Source organism: Cervus elaphus, chromosome 7, assembly GCF_910594005.1.
Source record: "Cervus elaphus chromosome 7, mCerEla1.1, whole genome shotgun sequence".
NCBI lineage: Eukaryota > Metazoa > Chordata > Mammalia > Artiodactyla > Cervidae > Cervus > Cervus elaphus.
Window position 1 is genome coordinate 18,395,052 of NC_057821.1, and position 6,298 is coordinate 18,401,349.

Sequence of the window (6,298 nt, forward strand, 5' to 3'; positions counted from 1 at the left end):
CCCAGGGCCCAGACAGGTGGCCTGAGAAGGTCCAGGTCACCTTAATTCCACACAAAGAATCTGCCACAGTTCTGTTAATACACTGGCCTTCTGCACACGGTCCGAGACCTGCCAGGAGGGCAGAAACAGGTGTGGCCAGCACCAAGGTCTGGAAACCAACCCTGTCAGAATTTTATTTTGTAACTTGCATCCTATATATCAAGCCATAAGTTCACTGGCTATTGAAGAAATCTGTGGGACTTCCCTGGTGGTCCAGTAGTTAAGAATCCACCTGCCAATGCTGGGGACATGGGTTCAATCCCTGCTCTGGGAGGATTCCACATGCTGCAGGGCAACTAAGTCCATGAGCTGCAGCCATGAAGTCCATGCACCCTAGAGCCTGTGCTCTGCAACAAGAGAAGCCGCTGCAATGAGAAGCCTGCGCGCTGCAACTAGAGATTGACCCCCGCTCGCCACTAGGGAAAAGCCTGTGCACAGCGGCAAAGACCCAGTGCAGTCTAAAAAAATAAATAAATAGTTTAAAAATATTCTCAAGATCGATGACGACACCCTCTCATGTATTCCTTGGAAAATCTGAACAAAATGAGTGAGAACTCACTACCGTCTCCTCATCGAAACTGAGGTCCAGCACGTTGAAAAAAAAAAAAATTCTCAAAAAAGAAAAAAAGAGAGAGATCTGAGGTGAACCCCTTTGTAAACGTAGACAGAGAATTCCTCGAGGGAATTTTTTGTATAAATCTAGGTTTGCCGAAAGGGGAGCAGAAGCTTGTACTTGGATCCCCACCGTCAGACCAGGAGACCGAGGTCCCGAGGGTCCAAGTGCTTTGCCCAGGATCTAGGAGTAGAATCTGAGCAGATAGCAGGCCTGTCCCGCTAGGGAGGACTGGAGGAGGAGATGAACTCTAGACCATGGCAGGCAAGAGCAAGGGCCTGTCCTGCCACGTGGGGTGCCAGCGAGGGTGAACAGGGCGGCCTGAACTGGTGAACTTCATGCACGTGGACAAGACAGCACAGCCCTGTGCATCCAGATCTGAGTCCAAAGCAGTGCTTCCGGAGTGGGGCCCAGCCGGTCATTGCTGGATGATCATTCAGAACAACTAGAACGGATTCCATTCCTCTCCTCAGCAGCCGGCCAGCTCTCAGCGGGGGAATAAGTTAGGTTTGCAAAACCCTACGGTTCCACAGACTTTTCTCAGTCACCCTCTGTGTGCTTAGGGCTCTAGGCTGAGGGAGGGGTGCAGTGTGCAGATGGGGATAGAGAGTGGAATAAACAGGAACTACAGTCAGTCCTCAGCCTGAGGGCCCCCTAATCTGCAGGAAGAGGCTGCCACAGCCTGAGCCCACAAGAAGAGTTTGAGGAGAGCAAGCACAGAGGTGGGGACAACACAGAAAACCTGCAGCTCTAGATTGTACATTCTTTAAAAAAAAAATTATTTACTTATCTGTTTAGCTGTACCCTGTCTTGGTTGCAGTATGCAGGACCTTTCACTGTGGCATGCAAACTCTTAACTGCGGCATGCAGGATCTGATTCCCTGACTAGGGATCGAATCCGGGCCCAAGCATTGGGAGTGCAGAGTCTTAGCTACTGGACCACCAGGTACGTCATAACTTGTTCATTCTTTAATTCATCTGTTCAACAACTATTAAGCACCTACTATGTGCCCGACATCATTCTAGGCTCTGGGGATATGGCAATGAACAAAACAGATTAAAAACCCCTCCTTCCTGGAGCTCATTCTGGTGAATGAAGATAGCAAAAGAAAAAAGAGATAAACGTGGGTATACACATCAATAGGGGGCTTCGCAGGTGGCACTAGTGGTAAAGAACCTGCCTGCCAATGCAGGTAGATGCCAGAGACAAGGGTTCAATCCCTGGGTTGGGAAGATCCCCTGGAGGAGGGCATGGCAACCCACTCCAGTACTCTTGCCTGGAGAATCCCATGTACAGAGGAGTCTGGCTGGTGGGCTACAGTCCATGGGGTCGCACAGAGTCGGACACGACTGAAGCAACTTTGCACGTGTGCTCGCATACACATCAATAGCCGTAATTGCTCCAAAGAAACATAAAGCAGGGTAAAGGGGGTGGAGAGTGGATAGGGGATGGGAGCCTATTTCATGTAGGAAGGGCAGGTTAAGTTTTCTCTGAAAACGGGACATTTGAGCAGAGACCTGAGGGAGAGAATCGTATGGCTATATGGAGAAGACCATTTTAGGCAGCAGAAGCAGTACGTGCAAAGGCCCTGAGGCAGGTGGATGCTTATTCTAAAGGAATAATGCTGAGGGCAGGGAGGGAGGTAGCAGGGAGGCAGTTCACGTGCGGCCTTGTTGGTCATAGTACAGTTGTGAGTGAGGTGAGCAGAGGAAGGACACGATCTGACCTAAGTGTAACAGGCTCACTCTGGCTGGTGTGCAGAGAACTGACTATAAGGGACAAGCGAGGGTAGAAGCAGACCAGGTGGGAGATGATGGTGGCTCGAACAAGGTGTGGCAGTGACCATGTGAGCAGTAGACAGAAAGTGGTTAGATTCCCTGTTCTGCTACTTTCTAGCTTGTACACCTGGACAGATTACTTAACCTTTCTGAGTCTCTATTTTCTATCTGGAAAACAAGTTTGGTAATAATACTCAGCTGTTCACTTGTTACTCACCTACACAAGACATAGTATCGTGCCTGGCACATATTTGGTACTCACTCAATGCCAGCTCTTCAGTTCAGTTCAGTCACTCAGTCATGTCTGGCTCTTTGTGATCCCATGGACGGCAGCAGATCAGGACTTCCTGTCCATCACCAACTCCCAGAGCTTGCTCAAACTCATGTCCATTGAGTCAGTGATGCCATCCAACCATCTCATCCTCTGTCTTCCCCTTTCCCTCCTGCCTTCCATCTTCCCCAGCATCAGGGTCTTTTCCAATGAGTCAGTTCTTTGCATCAGGTGGCCAAAGTATTGAAGTTTCAGCTTCAGCATCAGTCCTTCCAATGAATATTCAGGACTGATCTCCTTTAGGATGGACTGGTTGGATCTCCTCGCAGTCCAAGGGACTCTCAAGAGTCTTCTCCAACACCACAGTTCCAAAGCATCAATTCTTCGGCCAACTCTTAGTCACTTTTAAATATTTTGTTTATTTATCTTTGGCTGCACTGGATCTCTTCTGCTGAGCACGGGCCTTCTCTAGTTGCAACAAGCGAGGGCTACTCTTTGTTTTGGTGCGAGGGCTTCTCATTGAAATGGTTTCTCTTGTTGTGGAGCACGGACACTCGGGACGTGGGCTTCAGCAGTTGTGGTATACAGGCTTAGTTGCACCCTGGCATGTCTTCAGACCAGTGATAGGACCCATGACCTCTGCATTGGCAGAAGGATTCTTAAACACTGGACCACCAGGGAAGTCCCTTTTAGTCATAATTAACCCCTGGGAAGCACTGCTCTAGGAGTCACATATTCAAGGCAGAATTAACTGAGCCCAGAAAACTCGAGGAGATCCGAGAGGCCGGCTGGATCTGGGGGAGACAGTCTCAGGGCTCAGCTGGGCACTGTCCTCCCATTGCCTGCCTCGGTTCCCATGGCCCTGGAAGGAAGTGTCCTTCAGTCTCCTGTTTATTTGTTTGCCTTTTACTTACGTTGAAGTTTCAGCTGAGAAATCAGCCCTGCCAGTCAATGGGTCAAACATCCTGCCACCACGGGTGGGCAGCCACTCCTGCAAAGTCAACATTGACCAAGACAATGAAGGGGGAGGGGGCAGTGGGGAGCCCACAGCCCACAGTGCTCCCTGGCAAGCCCGTGCCCCTTGGGGATGATGGGGGAAAGAACCTAAAGAGGAAACTCAGGTCTGGGGTGGGTGCTAGTGGCTGCAGTGCCTTCTGGACTGACCCTTTGGCTCAGGACAGGCGATAGCTATCCTAGACAAGGGATGGCTCTGGGGAGCAACTGGGGACATTTGCCCTCCCTGGGGGACATCGGCCTGGAAGCCTGAAGCCTTGGTCTACCCCTGCTGCACCCTTGCATTGACTCACCCTCCTATCTGTTTATTCAAAATACTGAAGTCTGCTGTGTGCCAGGGCCTGGGATTAAAAATTGTTCCTCCCACAAAGAGCATTTCTTCGGGAAAGTGAAAGTCGGATGGTGAAAACACAACTTCCATCTATGGGGAGTCTCCAGGCTCTTACGCCCAAGGGCTGACGTTACAAAGAGTTCATCCCTGGCCCTGCAGGCCCCACAGCCCCACAGCCCTCAGCTCCGGAAGTGGTGTGCCATCTGGGGGCCTGCCCTCATCTCTAGCTTAAAGGGGAGGAGGGCTCTGCCCCTGACCATGGAGGTTATCCTGCATGATGTCTTCAAGCCCCTTCCTGGGGCTAATGGCTAATGACCATTCCCCGCTTTCCTGGAGCCTCCCCTAGTATAAGCAGCCCCTGCTGGGTCTTCATACCACCCCAGGCCTCGGATATCCTTCCAGAAGGTTCTTCTTCCTGCCATAAGCTCTGGCACGGCTAATCCAGTCCAGTGCCCAGTGGGAGGCTCAGTGCCTGCTTCTGATCCAGTCCTGGCTCCCCGAGTTGGGGACAGTGGTGGGAACAGGGCTGAAGCTCAGGGCTGGGGCCAACAGGGCCTGGGAAACTGCAAAGTCTGCGGTGGGTCAGGAGGGCCCAGCTTCTGTTTGTTGACCCTGAGTGTGGACACAGGAGAAAGCATCTCATCGCTTCCCGCGTCTCCTCCCCAGGCTGAGTGAGTTCTGCCCGCACAGCCCCCCCCGCCTCCTTCCCTGGTCCCCTGTGGCCACAGGCGCTGCCCCCACCCGACTACCCAGGCTTCTCCCCTCTCATCCATTCCTCCCCAGCCCCCGCAATGCTCCCTGGCCACTCCACTTCAGGCCCACTCCAAGTGGGGCTTACATATAAAAATATCCCAGCTTTTTTTGAGCTTGTTATCTACTATTTTTATCAGATGGTCCAAGCAAAGCGTGGCTGAAAAAAGGGAAAATCATACAGCTCTCTTTGCCAACCTCCGTAGAAATAGCAACAGGGTGGGCTATTTTTAACAAGATGAATACCCCGGTCCTCTGAGGTCTCCCCTGGCCCCATACCAGCCTCCTTTGTCTCTCTGCCTGGACAGCAGATTTTAAAACACACCCAGAGTTGCCAAACCACTAAATGCACCCAAGACGGTGACTGAAGCTCTCGGAGCTCAGGAGGACCGTGGGGGGTATTTTTTCCCTTTCCCTTCCCTCCCCTGAAGGAAATCACACTCTTTTGTTTGAAAAGCCTTCCAGGTTGGTTTTCGAGGCCTTTTCCTGGTTGTCCCACTCCCACGGGAACAGCAGAGGTTACTCCGAAACATGTGGTGGTTTGGGTAGAATGACCCCAGAGGCCTGGCATGGCCCATGGTGGCGCGTGTGCCAGGCTGTGGCAGGGCAGGGACACAGAAGGAGACTGCAGAAGCCAGGGCCTCCAGCAGGGGAGGGAGGAGACCCACGGCGGAGGCACCGGGGCTGCGATGGGCCACTGTCCTTACAGCGGGCCGAGGCGCCACTGCCCCTCGGGCTCGGCCACAACAAAGCCAGGCTGTGGAGGGTTTGAGGGTCTTCTGAGCTCCCATTTGCCCAGGAAAGAGTCAGACTCACCCATCATTATGGGAAAGCCACCTCTCACCCCAGAGCTGAGCGGGGGGGTGAGAATGGTGTTCAGGAGTGGGGAGACTTAGGGAGGGAGGAAGTCACAGCCTCTCTCCAGGCCCCAGCATCCCCCGGTGGACCATGAGGGACCTGACTAGTCTGGCAGTCTGGGGTGTGTGGCTGGCAAGGAAAAAGAAAACAGAAACAAAAGGTAACATTCACCCATTCACCAAGCACTTTGGGAGTCATTGAATGAAACACTGTATATCACGTGTATATCACTCCCATCTCCCTTAATTTCCACCACTAAACTATTACTGAGGCATACAGAGCATCTCTCTGGCCTAGAGGTTGTGTATGAAATCCAGAGGAGACCTTGGATTATATACTTATCCCGGAACCCATCATTCTGGCCAAGGGGATGGGATTCTGTGAGCGGCCATCTCTGGTCCCCGACCTTCCCTGCAGCCAGGAGCATGGGGACAATGGCAGGCCATGCTGCCAGAACTACAAGTAACAGGGGTTCTAAGCTGCTCCCACCAGACGCAGCTAGAGAGGGGGTTGGGAGTCTGGGTAGAGAGACTGGCAGCGCCCCCTATGGTTAGTGCAGCCAGACACTGGCTCCAGACAGCCCAATCCCATGCCTTCCTACTGACCTTGACCGGAGAGCTATTCTGCTAGAAGTCAGGGCAAA

The 6,298-nt window shown here is 52.5% G+C and overlaps 1 non-coding gene across 1 annotated transcript; it reads left to right on the plus strand.

Moving 5' to 3' along the window:
* Positions 1–533: 533 nt before the first annotated feature.
* Positions 534–626, plus strand: LOC122697903. Its single transcript, XR_006342232.1, has one exon. It is a non-coding gene; the product is annotated as a small nucleolar RNA SNORD116 (small nucleolar RNA).
* Positions 627–6,298: the final 5,672 nt, after the last annotated feature.